Source organism: Lathyrus oleraceus, unplaced genomic scaffold (genome assembly GCF_024323335.1).
Source record: "Lathyrus oleraceus cultivar Zhongwan6 unplaced genomic scaffold, CAAS_Psat_ZW6_1.0 chrUn0001, whole genome shotgun sequence".
Classification (NCBI taxonomy): Eukaryota; Viridiplantae; Streptophyta; class Magnoliopsida; order Fabales; family Fabaceae; genus Lathyrus; species Lathyrus oleraceus.
Window position 1 is genome coordinate 619,311 of NW_026112392.1, and position 16,019 is coordinate 635,329.

Genomic DNA, 16,019 nt, shown 5'->3' on the forward strand with positions numbered 1-16,019 from the left:
CAGCTTGGCTTATCTTTTGTTGTCTATCATCAACTCAACTTCTTAGAATACAAGACTCACTACTCAACAAAATGTGTGTTACTTCGCATCCATCTCAAGACAAGGAATCCGTTACACATACTTGTGACCATAATGCTGCTATCACATACTTCTCTTAATACCAAGGTATAACTTTCTTCACTCCACTACATACTCTAGAAATCCTCGATGCGAACAATCTTAAACTACAAGCCCATAACTTCGTCTTAATGAATCTTAATGGTCCCATTGTACCTTTATCTAAAATGTACCCCATTACAACGGTTGTATTGTAACATTCACACTGCTTCCACACTCTATGTACACTTATCTTCCTATGGTAATTTTCTCAACTCCAGCCATTTAACCATTCTACTAGAATTCCTTAATCCAATTACTAATTCTTTTCCCCAACACAAATCTCCTTCAACCAAAACTCATTGGAGTTTCCATTACTATATAATGTGTGTTCTCTCTCTCCAACACAAACTCTTATAATTGATCCTTAGGTAACTCAACATGCCATAACATTTTCTCATTAACACTGAATCGCTGACGAGCTATCCCAACTCCGATCTCCCTTCTAAGACTGAACATACTTGGTTTATCTTCTAGCTTCCATTTGGCCTATACCTGTTTCACTTGAAATAGATAGTCATGTCCTTGAGTCTCTCCTTAGACTTCACCATTACTTTAGGCTCCCAACAAAACTGAACGTCCTTATCTCTCAAGTCCTTAACCATTTGCAAGATACCATTCCAAATATATACTCCATGAGGTGCTTTCCTTCTTCCAAAAATATTTTAGTGGCCTTAGGAACTGAAACACTACCTCACTTCCAGACCTTATGACATATGCGTAACATAACCATCCTTTCTCCTTTACCATATGGAATTACTTACAATACATACTCCATATCAGTGGGTATATCTTATTCCACTAGAAAATTCACTTATTCCTCAAAATTATGACAAACTCATCCGATAGAATTCCCCAACTTCTCAACTCCGTTTACACTGCAGAATTGCTTGAATGATACACTACCCTTCAATTCCATAATACCCAAATCACAACTCCTCTGAAACTTCAACTGGGCTATGCAGCTCTCCTTAGTTTCTAACTCTTGGCTTGAGCCTACTCTTAAAGCACAAGTTCCACCCACACTTCGGGGTCCTCGTGGTCGCTCAACCATAATCCTACCTACCATGCATATAGCATTAGGCTGATCAGGCCCAATACTACATACAGTGATATTAAGAATCATGTCGGCTAAAAACACATATGAGGTAGGAATAGATTTACTTATGATGTTTCAAGGCTAGGTCGATAATCGACCTGCTCTGATACCAATTGTAACAACTCGTATAATATATATATCTAGAATAATATCATACAAGTGTTAAATTTTGGTACTGACACAATCATAAGTTCCTATTGGCATCATTTACATACTTGACCAATTATACAAAAATAGATACCACATATGGTTCAAGATATTGAAAGTGCCAAAAAATAAAAATCTAACATCTATGTACAATATCTACCATTGTACAAAATCCACAGCGGAAGATCACATCATCACAATAATGTTGAAACATCATCAAGCAACTCCTCTTAATCAAGCCTGCAAAAACACCTGAAAAACAACAACATTGATGGGGTGAGATAATAATCTCAGTGAGTTCTCCTATCCTATGGGTCCACTCGGCTCTACAGGGTTCCTACTCGATTCTAATTCAAGTATTCACATTCCATTATTTGTGCATCACTCACACCTTGTAACTAGGACTTGAGTAACAGAGGGATAAACGCAATGTATGGAAACATGTCACTTGAGTTCACATAACTCAACAAATCACTATTCGGATTCACGCAACATCGATTCCCAACCAGACCGACGTCTAGGCCAAGGCTTGGTTCACACATGCCCGTATGATTCGGCTTCCACGATGGATATCAGGTTCCCCTATGGGACTCAAACCCAGTTTTAAGAACCATCTCTCGTATGGGACTCAAACCCACTTTTAAGAGCCATCACTCGTATGGGACTCGAACCCACGTTGAGTATCTTTCACCATATGAGACTCTAACCCACTTAGGTGTCCACCTTTCTCCGATGTCTGTCATGGTTGGGACTCAAACCCAATTTAGGCACGAATCATTGCTGCCACATCCCCACTTACCGCTTTACATAGCCTTGAAGTGGTATGTGCGTAGTCACATATAATTCCGAATATGTGATTAGGTCTCAATAACAAATAGGACTTTCGGAGCAATGCTCCTCACCAAAATAGGTCTTTTGGAACAAATGTTCCTCACCAAAATATCAAACAATCCCCATGATATCATATCAATTCTCATGGCATCATAACATGATCCATTCTCATACATAAATCACACATGTTCCATACAAAGCATATTGATTCACTTACCGAGTGAATACTTGTCCACGATACATACTTAGGTACCGTTGCGTCCAAGCATCATCGTATACTCATTTCCATAACCTAGATTATCTTTCTAAGTTATTAATCAAGTTATTCTTCTAGGTTTCCTCACTCATTTGTAAGGTTTTTAATCATGTTATTTCACCTTCAACATAACAACCATATTTAACTTTCATCATAATATAATTCATAGCATTTATAAATCACATAATATTTTATAACATGGAACGATAATAATAGCCCTTTACGTTATCTTTCTAACATATCAGTCCATGTCCAAAACGGAGTTATAACACTCAATTAATTCATTAATCTCTCTTAATCAAGATTTAGATTAACATTTATTCATTGCATAAGCATTCAACAACAAAATCGTTGGCCTAGTGGTAAGGCTTGAACCATTCAAAGGAGGTCCCGAGTTAGATCCCCATTGGTGACATATAAAAATTTCCCCAAATCCATGATTCTCACATCCCATTGGTTCCATTTGACAACATTTAGAGCACATATGAGCTCTAATTGTTACAACTGATAATAGATAGAGTACATAGGAACTCAATTGGTCTCAATTGACAACTAATTCAGTAATTAAATAAATATGGGATATTACACATAACATCAAACACTTAATGGTTTATATTTAGGAAGAAACATTTTCAAAATGAAAATAGTCGGAAGTCATAAAAAAGGAAAACAAGAGAAAACTACTAATCAAATTGATCTAACCTGGTCCAACATAAACTAAACCAAACGGACCCAAATTAAACAGAATCCAACAAAATCGGACATGATCAAGATGATTCAAACCAATACATATAGAGAGATAAAATTGAGCCATTTGAAATAAAACAAACTAGAAATCCAAATCATACCATCATCCATGGAAGTTTTCATGATTAAGATAACAACTCATCAACTTGTTATTAACCATTCTAATTATTTTATGGTTTGTCCAAACCCTAATGTCTACAATCAAAGGTTCTAACTAGAACTCACCTTGGAGATGAAGATGGTGAAATAAATGTGAAGTTGGTGATGAAGAGGTGATGGTGGTGAATGTTTCCATGGCTTTCTCTTCTTCTGCGTTCCTTCATTTTCTTCTCTTCTTCTTCTTTCTCTTTTCCTCTCTCTTTCTTTTTCCTTTCTGATAACTCTCTCTTTCCTTCTTATCTCTTCCTACTACTTCTTATCCTTTTCTTCTTTCTTTTCCAATCACCACCATACAAATACTATATATATATATATATATATATATATATATATATATATATATATATATATATATATATATATAATATATATATATATATATATATATATATAATATATATATATAATATTAAGTAGTAATATAAAATTACTCAAATGATATTTCATATTCCAGTACCAATTGACCAATTATTAATGTTATCAAAAATGTCCTCTCTTCCACTTATTAATATTGGTCTGTCTCTTTTATTAATAATTAACCTCTTTAGAGTTCACTGGTTACCCTATTGGTCCCATTTGACATCATTTAGAGCACAGATGAGCTCTAATTGTTACAACTAATAATAGATAGGGTACATAGGAAATCAATTGGTCTCAACTGACAACTAATTGAGTATTTAAGGGAATATGGGATATTACACGTAACATCAAGCAGTTAATGGTTTATATTTAGAAAGAAACATTTTCAAAATGAAAATAATCAGCAGTCATAAAAAAGGAAATCAAGAGAAAACTAGTAGGGTGTTCCTAAGAAAAACCAAGATATTCAGAATTCACATGTTTAACCGAACTACTAATCAAATTGATCTAATTCGGTCCAACATAAACTAAACATAATTAAACTAAACCAAAAAGACCCAAATTAAACAGAATCCAACAAAATCGGACATGATCAAGATGATTCAAACCAATATATATAGATAGATAAAATTGAGCCAGATGAAATAAAACAAACTAGAAATCCAAATCATACCATCATCCATGGAAGTTTTCATGATTAAGATAACAACTCATCAACTTGTTATTAACCATTCTAATTATTTTATGGTATGTCCAAACCCTAATGTCTACAATTAAAGGTTCTAACTAGAACTCACCTTGGAGATGAAGATGGTGAAATAAATGTGAAGTTGGTGATGAAGAGGTGATGGTGGTGAATGTTTCCATGGCTTTCTCTTCTTCTTCGTTCCTTCATTTTCTTCTTTTCTTCCTCTTTCTCTTTTCCTCTCTCTTTCTTTTTCCTTTCTGATAACTCTCTCTTTCCTTCTTATCTCTTCCTACTACTTCTTATCTTTTTCTTCTTTCTTTTCCAATCACCACCACAAAAATATTGTATAATATATATATATATATATATATATATATATATATATATATATATATATATATATATATATATAATAGAATATTAAGTAGTAATATAAAATTACTCAATTGAAATTTCATATTCCAGTACCAATTGACCAATTATTAATGTTATAAAAAATGTCCTCTCTTCCACTTATTAATATTGGCATGTCTCTTTTATTAATAATTAACCTCTTTGGAGTTCACTGGTTACCCTATTGGTCCCATTTGACAACATTTAGAGCACACATGAGCTCTAATTGTTACAACTAATAATAGATAGAGTACATAGGAACTCAATTGGTCTCAACTGATAACTAATTGAGTATTTAAGGGAATATGGGTTATTACACGTAATATCAAGCAGTTAATGGTTTATATTTAGGAAGAAACATTTTCAAAATGAAAATAATCAGAAGAAGTCATAAAAAAGGAATTCAAGAGAAAACTAGTAGGGTGTTCCTAAGAAAAACCAAGATATTAAGAATTCACATGTTTAACCGAACTACTAATCAAATTGATCTAATCCGGTCCAACATAAACTAAACATAATTAAACTAAACCAAAAAGACCCAAATTAAACAGAATCCAACAAAATCGGACATGATCAAGATGATTCAAACCAATATATATAGAGAGATAAAATTGAGCCAGATGAAATAAAACAAACTAGAAATCCAAATCATACCATCATCCATGGAAGTTTTCATGATTAAGATAAGAACTCATCAACTTGTTATTAACCATTCTAATTATTTTATGGTTTGTCCAAACCCTAATGTCTACAATCTAAGGTTCTAACTAGAACTGACCTTCGAGATGAAGATGGTGAAATAAATGTGAAGTTGGTGATGAAGAGGTGATGGTGGTGAATGTTTCCATGGCCTTATCTTCTTCTTCGTTCCTTCATTTTCTTCTTTTCTTCCTCTTTCTCTTTTCCTCTCTCTTTCTTTTTCCTTTCTGATAACTCTCCCTTTCCTTCTTATCTCTTCCTACTACTTCTTATCCTTTTCTTCTTTCTTTTCCAATCACCACCATACAAATACTGTATAATATATATATATATATATATATATATATATATATATATATATTTATTTATTTATAATATATAATATTAATTAGTAATATAAAATATCTCAATTGATATTTCATATTCAAGTACCAATTGACCAATTATTAATGTTATCAAAAATGTCCTCTCTTGCACTTATCAATATTGGCCTGTCTCTTTAATTAATAATCAACCTCTTCAGAGTTCACTGGTTACCCTATTGGTCCCAATTGACAACATTTAGAGCACATATGAGCTTTAATTGTTACAACTGATAATAGATAGAGTACATAGGAACTCAATTGGTCTCAACTGACAACTAATTGAGTATTTAAGGGAATATGGGATATTACACGAAACATCAAGCAGTTAATGGTTTATATTTAGGAAGAAACATTTTCAAAATGAAAACAGTCGGAAGTCATAAAAAAGGAATTCAAGAGAAAACTAGTAGGGTGTTCCTAAGAAAAACCAAGATATTAAGAATTCACATGTTTAACCGAACTACTAATCAAATTGATCTAATCCCGTCCAACATAAACTAAACATAATTAAACTAAACCAAAAGGACCCAAATTAAACAGAATCCAACAAAATCGGACATGATCAAGATGATTCAATCCAATATATAGAGAGAGATAAAATTGAGCTAGATGAAATAAAACAAACTAGAAATCCAAATCATACCATCATCCATGGAAGTTTTCATGATTAAGATAAGAACTCATCAACTTGTTATTAACCATTCTAATTATTTTATGGTTTGTCCAAACCCTAATGTCTACAATTAAAGGTTCTAACTAGAACTCACCTTCGAGATGAAGATGGTGAAATAAATGTGAAGTTGGTGATGAAGAGGTGATGGTGGTGAATGTTTCCATGGCCTTATCTTCTTCTTCGTTCCTTCATTTTCTTCTCTTCTTCCTCTTTCTCTTTTCCTCTCTCTTACTTTTTCCTTTCTGATAACTCTCTCTTTCCTTCTTATCTCTTCCTACTACTTCTTATCCTTTTCTTCTTTCTTTTCCAATCACCACCATACAAATATTGTATAATATATATATAGATAATATATAATTTTAATTAGTAATATAAAATATCTCAAGTGATATTTCATATTCAAGTACCAATTGACCAATTATTAATGTTATCAAAAATGTCCTCTCTTGCACTTATTAATATTGGCCTGTCTCTTTTATTAATAATCAACCTCTTCAGAGTTCACTGATTATCCTATTGGTCGCAATTGACAAAATTTAGAGCACATATGAGCTCTAATTGTTACAACTGATAATAGATAGAGTTCATATGAACTCAATTGGTCTCAACTGACAACTAATTGAGTATTTAAGAGAATATGGGATATTACACATAACATCAAGCAGTTAATGGTTTATATTTAGGAAGAAACATTTTCAAAATGGAAATAGTCGGAAGTCATAAAAAAGGAATTCAAGAGAAAACTAGTAGGGTGTTCCTAAGAAAAACCAAGATATTAAGAATTCACATGTTTAACCGAACTACTAATTAATCAAATTGATCTAATCCGGTCCAACATAAACTAAACATAGATAAACTAAACCAAAAGGACCCAATTTAAACAGAATCCAACAAAATCGGACATGATCAAGATGATTCAGACCAATATATATAGAGAGATAAAATCGAGCCAGATGAAATAAAATAAACTAGAAATCCAAATCATACTAGAGAGGGAAAATGAAGGTTATACATGACCATTTCCTTAACCAATGGTCAGAGAGTCAATTGAAGTTGGATTTGATTCAATTTGGATATTTGAGCACACAAAATGAGAAACAATATGTAGCGAACAAATTAGTAATACAACGAAAGAATTTTTCTTCTTCAATGAAAATCAAACCAAACACATGCCTAAACTTTTGGTGAATCAATAATGAAAGCGACGAGTAATTAAATGAGGAGAATTAAACAAACTAGAATTTCATGTCAATAACTTTGGCTTGATCCTTTTTCTTTCATATTTCACTAAATATATAGTAGTTACAACATTTGCGGCTAATAACTACAAATTAAGGGGAATAAATGAATTCTTAATTTGTATCTAATTTATCAAATCTATTCTACGAAAGAGGATAAATATATTTAACGGGAACAAACCAATTTTCTATCTGTCTCTAATTTGTCTAACTTAGATTGAGAAAGATGATAAAACAATTAGACAGTGATATTATTTATTGATAGGAAACTGATACCATCATTAAAGATATAAATGAACGTAATAAAAGTAAGTGTCATTTAAGATAAAATTTGCATCTATTCGTTTTCATGTTTCCTTATTTTAATTGGGAATAAACAACATAATTTATAACTGATAGAGACGTTTAATAACAAATTATTTTTTCAAGTGATTCTCGTGTTCCGACATATATTGTTTGGATATGGCTAAGACTAAACATGACTAGTAGTTTTCGTAGGCTGGTTGTTGAACAATTTTTTCTCGTACTCCATAACTATTTTTGTCTTATAGATATACATAAGTGGTGGTGCCAAAGAAGTGATGATTACAATATCTTCACTTTTATTTCTTTAAAAATCATCTATATTGCGATCAATTAAACCATATTTCAGACACAATAATAGTAGTCTACTTATGGTAAATCAATGAAAACAACAATATCTTTGTGGTTTACTATGTTGTTAACCTACTTGAGAAAAATAATTTTTAAATAATTTATTCTCTTATTTGAAATTATTTAGAGCCACAAAATAACATATTTCAGAACCGGTTTTTGGACTTAAGATATAAATTTTCTATTGGTGCGATTGAATTCATCGAAGGATTAAATTGTCACAAAAGCTCGTGCCACACGATTTTTTTTGAGGTAGATACATCAATAGTTAAGTTCAAAAACATGGCCTTGGGTCATCATAAATGTTATATTAATGTGTCATTTTCATCAATATTATAATTTTCTTATAAAAGGTATGTGCATCCGAGAGAATTACGGTCATTTTTATGCATGAAAAAATAAATGACTTTCCACTCTTAGTGAAGTAGGATGAAGCTCTTAGATTGTTATTAGTAATAAAATAAGTGAAACATTTGCATTTGGGTATGATTGGATTTGAATTATATTCCATAAAGGTAGTTGTCTCTTTTGTTATCAACAAAACTATAATATTGAGTTTGACATGATTACTAGTAGTTATCGTTTTCTTCTTAATAATATATACATGAAAGACCAAGGTAGAGTATCCTCGGAAGTAAGCCATTGACACGTACCTCATTCTTTTTGTAAGAGTAGGAGAATTTCAACTTAGTTTTCATATTTTGATTGGTATTTCTACATGTATCCAAAATACTGTTGTGAATGAAAATGCATTTGCTTAACTCAATTACTTTAAAAAAGATAAGAGGTTAGTAAATTTTCTCCTAAAATGCAAAAATAAAATGCGATGGTAGTGGAGTTATGGTAAAAACAAATTACCAAGCATGACATGATCAATACTAAGTAAACAATGTTGTTAAAAAGTTATAATCCTGCATGTGGATTCATTTTCTCGAAATTAGTGTTTAGTGATATATTAAGATAGTGTGACAAAGAATTGTTATAGTCAGGATGGCCGAGTGGTCTAAGGCGCCAAACTCAAGTTCTGGTCTTTGTGAGAGGACGTGGGTTCGAATCCCACTTCTTACACTTTATGATATAAGTGGCACAACAATATACTAAATAAAGTAGCACTTTTGTTTTATGATATTAGGAGAATCACCAAAGGCATAAGAATCGCTCACAACAAACACAAAATCAAGAATTAATCGAAACCAAAACTCAGAACTAAAAAATGTAAATGATCCACAACGTTAACTTGACCAATAATCACCATCTCAATTCTTAAAAATAAGCATTTAGAAATAAACATTTTCGAAATGAAAATAAGCGGAAGTCATAAAAAACGGATTTAAGAGAGAACTAGTAGGGTGTTCCTAAGCAAAACAAAGATATTGAGAATCACACATTTAACCGAACCACTAATCAAATTGATCTAATCCGGTCCAACACAAACTAAACATAATTAAACTAAACCAAAAGGACCCAAATTAAACAGAATCCAACAAAATCGGTCATGATCAAGATGATTCAAACCAATATATATAGAGAGAGATGAAATCGAGCCAGATGAAATAAAACAAACTAGAAATCCAAATCATACCAGAGAGGGAAAATGAAGGGTATACATGACCATTTCCTTAACCCACGGTCAGAGAGTCAATTGAAGTTGTATTTGATTCAATTTGGATATTTGAGCACACAAAATGAGAAACAATATATAGCGAACAAATTAGTAATACAACGAAAGACTTTTTTTCTTCAATGAAAATCAAACCAAACACATGCCTAAACTTTTGAGGAATCAATAATGAAAGCGATGAGTAATTAAAGGAGGAGAATTAAACAAACTATAATTTCATGTCAATAACTTTGGCTTGATGCTTTTTCTTTTATATTTCACTAAATATATAGTAGTTAAACCTTTTGCGTCTAATAATTACCAATTAAGGGGAATAAACGAATTCTTGATTTGTATTTAATTTATCAAATCTATTCTACGAAAGAGGATAAATATATTTAAGGGGAATAAACCAATTTTCTATCTGTCTCTAATTTGTCTTACCTAGATTGAGAAAGATGATAAAACAATTAGACAATGATATTATTTCTTGATAGGAAACTGATACCATCACTAAAGGTATAAATAAACGTAATAAAAGTAAGTGTCATTTAAGATAAATTTTTCATCTAATTGTTTTCATGTTTCTTTATTTTAATGGGGAATAAACAACATAATTTATAACTGATTAAGATGTTGAATGACAAATTATTTTTTCAAGTGATGTCATGTGTTCCGACACTAGTATCTGATTAAAAAAATTTAATATCTTCATATTTTTGTTCTAAACTTTTAAGAAATTATGGTGTTTGCATCATATATTTTTGGATATGGCTAGACTAAACATGACTAGTAGTTTTTGTAGGCTTGTTGTTGAACAATTTTTTCTTGTACTCCATAACTAGTTTTGTCTTATTGATGTACACAAGTGATGGTACCAAAGAAGTGATGATTACAATATCTTCACTTCCATTTCCTTAAAAATCATCTATATTGCGATCAATTAAACCATATTTCAGATACAATAAGAGTAGTCTACTTATGGTAAATCAATGAAAACAACAATATCTTTGTGGTTTACTATGTTGTTAACCTACTTGAGAAAAATAATTTTTCAATAATTTATTCTCTTACTTGAAATTATTTAGAGCCACAAATTAACATATTTCAGAACCGGTTTTTGGACTTAAGATATAAATTTTCTATTGGTGCGATTGAATTCATCGAAGGATTAAATTGGCACAAAAGCTCGTGCCACACGAGTTTTTTTTGAGGTAGATACATCAATAGTTAAGTTCGAAAACATGGCCTCAGGTCTTCTTAAATGTTATATTAATGTGCCATTTTCATCAATATTCTAATTTTCTTATAAAAGGTATGTGAATCTTAGAGGATTAATGTAACAACCCGTATAATCTATATCTAGAATAATATCATGCAAGTGTTAAATTTTGGTACAGTCACAACATAAGTGCCTAATGGCATCAATATATATACACATGTCCAAACTAAAACATCAATGGAACATGTTATACAATAATGCCTAAAAATAAAAATCTAAGAACTATGTGCAATATCTTCATTGCACACAACTCCACAACGGAAGATCATAATAAACAACATTCCTTGAAACATCCATAAACAGCTTCTCAAGATTCAACCTGTAAGGATTACCTGAAAAATAACATTAATAATGGAATGAGATAATAATCTCAGTGAGTTCTCCTATCCTATGGGTCAACTCGGCTCTACAGGGTTTCTAATCAATATTCAACTCATATCCAACTCAAGTCAACAAGGGAACAAAGACTTGAGCGATGGGGAAACTATCTCGTAATTGTATGGCAACATGCATCTGAGTTCTCATAACTAAACCACGATCATTATTAAGATCACGGCGCATCAATTCCCGAATGGACTTACGTCTAAGCCAGACCCGGTTCATGCATGCCCGTATGATTCGACTTTCGTGGTGGATATCCGGTTCCCCTATGGGACTTAAACCCACTTTGAGAACCATCAATCGTATGGGACATTACCCACTTTGAGTCTCTTTCACCGTATGGGCCTTATCCCACTTTGGTGTCCACCTTTCCCCCATGTCCTCCATGGTTGGGGCTCAAACCCAATTGAGGCTCGAATTTGGTCCCACATCCCAATGCTTACTCATGTAAGCATACCAATAGAGTTGTGTACCACCACAGAAAATACACATTCTGAATACATGATCGGTTTCACAAATCATCGGTTCCACGAACCATAACAAATTCATAAATCATAGGTGACTTCATTCACCACAATACACAACAATAACATGGCATGTTCCATACAATGCGTCTCATTCTCAATCATGGCAACAATTTGTCCACGACCTCCACATAAGCGTCGTACGAATGAATACCGTATTCTCATACATGTATCACACATGTTCCATAACCTAGATTATATTTCTAAGTTATTAATCAAGTTATTCTCCTAGGTTTCCTCACTCATCTTTTTAAGGTCTTTAATCATGTTATTTCACAATCAAACATATCAACAATGTTTAACATTCATCATAATATATTTCATAGTATTTACAAGTAACATAATATTTTATAACATGGAACAATGATAATAGCCCTTTACGTTATCTTTCTAGTGCATCCGTCCGTATCCAAAATGGAGTTATAATCCTCAATTAATTCGTTAATCCATCTTAATCAAGATTTAGATTAACATTTATTCATTGCATAAGTATTCAACAACAAAATCTTTGGCCTAGTGGTAAGGCTTGTACAATTCGAAGGAAGTCCCGGGTTTGAACCCCATTGGTAACATAATTTAATTCATCAAATAATTAATTCATGTCAATAGATTGATCAAATGAATCAACTCCAATCTCCATTAATTCTCAGTAACTTCTTTCCTTAAATATCTCCACTTCTTTTCTTAAATAACTCCTCTTTTATTTTCCTTTCCATCTACCAATTTTACCTACCATTTTCACATAACATGATTCTTCAACAACCAACTAACACTAAAGGATTCCTCAACCTCATACACATGTTCTTAACAACCTCAACAACCATGTTCAATTACAACAACACCATAGTCATAGAAAACATGGTTAACTCATGATTCATGGAATATTTCATGAATAACTTATATTGTTATAAATTCATGTGATTAACCTCCATAACTTGAACAACAAAACACATCAAAATTAAACACCCAAGTATCACAATTTCAACAACAACAACATGATATCAACATATAGCATGGATGAGGAGTATGAACACAACAAGTTCATCACAAATTCACACAAATCCTAACCCCCAAACATAGGTTATTTTCCCCCAAAGGCTAAATCTATCTAAGAACTCACCTAGTAGAAGAAGAAGATGAAGTTGATGATGATGAAGATGAATAGAAAATGGTGATGAAGATGAGATGATGAAGATGATGGTGGTGGTTACTTCCTCTTCTTCTCTTCTTCCTCTTCCTCCTTTCCTCTTTTCCTCTTTCTTTCTCTTTCTCTTCTTTTCCCTCTTTCTCTCTTCTTTCCTTGTTCTTTCTGATAACTCTCTTTCTCTCCTACCTACTTCTTATCCTTATCCTTTCTTTTCTTTTCCACCACACATAATACATAACATATACTATATGTATATTATAATATTAGGTAGTAGTAAAAATATCCCAATTGATATTTCATCTTCCAGTACCAATTGACCAATTATTAATGTTACCAAAAATGTCCTCTCTTGTACTTATTAATATTGGTCTGTCTCTTCATTAATAATTAATCTCTTTAGAGTTCACTGGTTACTCTATTGGTCCCAATTGATAACATTTAGAGCACATAAGAGCTCTAATTGTTACAAATGATAATAGATAGAGTACATAGGAACTCAATAGGTCTCAACTGATAACTAATTGAGCATTTAAGGGAATATGGGATATTACATTCTCCCCTCTTAAATTGAAATTCGCCCCCGAATTTCCTTTACTCAACAAACAAATAATTCTTGTATCAACGTCTTAGACCAACACTTAACTTCTCTTCGATTTCAAGTCTCTGTCATACTCATTCTTCTAACTTGTCTTTGCTAACAAGTTTCCTTCTTCATGAACTCTTGAAACTTCTTGATTTCCATCACAATCTCATTCTGATATTGGATTAACATTTAAACTTGCTCCCACTTAATTCATCTGATATACCGCTCTACATTAGTTGGTCACTTTCTTCTCGGAAACCATGACTTCCCTTCCTTTCACTAAGTTACACAAACATAATTACGACATCTTATCTCGACTTGGTTAATCAATACTCATTAATCCTTCATAAGAAAATTTATTGATTCCCTGACCACAACAACATTGACTACTTTTTTCTTATTATTCCTTCAACAAATGCGACAACCTTGTAATCCATTATTGATAATCTCATAAACTTCACTTGATCTAATAATGTATGCTATAAGCCCGTACTCCTACTACTTCACTTCTCTCGTACTACTCCAATGAGATAGAACCATTAGCACGAGATTGTCTTACTCTCATTCTTATGAGTAACTATCCCCCTGATCCCCATAGACTTGATTGATCTCTTTCTTTCGTCACCTTCCATTGTGGTACTCTGATTTCAATAGTGGGACACCTGGGATTCCTAGGCACTACTGTTTAGCTAACAATCCACAAAGAAACACACTTACCCTCCAGAGTGCCTACTGTCCAAAATGGTACTAGAACCTTGCCGACTTCCATTAGTAGAACAACTTCCTTGATGACTCACAAAAGTTTAGAATAAGACCAACACTCTACAGAAGATAGGTATCCAGGATTTACATTACTACAACCATAAAAACGTAGAACATCCAAATTCATCATGTGTTCGATGCAGCTAAACCAATTTAGTTTGACAATATCCAGTCCTGGTTACTATATTCCATATCAAATCCTCCTGTAGGGCTTTGATTCATTCAAGATTTCTCCTGACACATGATCTCGACCAAAAACAACATAAACCATCAAGGAACTTTAAATCATCAACGAGACACCACTTCTAAGGAACTTAAGCAATCTAGAGCGTAACTATGAGTGTCCATACACCTCATAGAGTCACACACAATATTTCATACACATCTAGAGATAACATTTCACTTCGTATCCCAAAATCATTCATCTCAATCTGAAATTCTGGTGTAGTCAGTATTCAGATGTTCTACTTCAAGTCATGACATCTGATCTAACATTGTACTTATTACAGCAAGACAGTTATTACACTCTGTACTATTGTGCACCTTTTCACAGTGTCACAACCTCTCCTTCTATGTCATCCTATAGAGGAGGAACAATTTGTTATGTGCACCATAACCTTCACTTCTGTTGTTTTCCTACACAGATATCATCTGTTACATTGTTCCAGTTTGTTGGTCATGTACTTGTATTTCCTAAATTAAAGGTTGTAACAAGTTAAACTAATCTCCACTTATTAAGGAGCTAACAAATATATTATTTGCCAGGTTCATTAATTGTAGCTTAGTTGTTAGTTTCCTAGATTTTAGTTCAGCTGGTGGATTCCTGAAGAATAGCCTGAGAAAAATCCTGAAACAGAAAAACTAACTATCCAACAATTTAGCATATGCAGTCAGGAGTGAATGTCACGACATCCCGTTTGACATCCAAGTCCAGAACCATATCCTAAGTCTGTTTGGTTCCTGAAAACAGACTGGGCTAAATTTGCTGTACTGTAAAAGACCAACCAGTCTATACTTCAGTATCGGCTTACTGGAAGAACTGTCAAGACACCCAGTTTGACAGTTTCACAATGATCTTATGGCCAGGTCTGTGATGCTTTTTAAATCCAGACTTCACTACATACTGAACTGAATTCATCAGCTTATTAAACAGTATGTGCTGTTGTTGGAGAATGTCAAAACATTCTGCTTGACATTCCAACAGAAGGCTATGTATCAGATCTGATATTATCTTGCTGAACAGACTGAATTACATGCTTAGTTTTGGCAGACATG

At 32.6% G+C, this 16,019-nt stretch overlaps 1 non-coding gene across 1 annotated transcript; it reads left to right on the plus strand.

Annotated features, from left to right (window-relative positions):
* Positions 1-9,449: 9,449 nt before the first annotated feature.
* TRNAL-CAA (transfer RNA leucine (anticodon CAA)) lies at positions 9,450-9,533 on the plus strand. The gene has a single exon. It is a non-coding gene; the product is annotated as a tRNA-Leu (tRNA).
* The last annotated feature ends 6,486 nt before the right edge of the window (positions 9,534-16,019 follow it).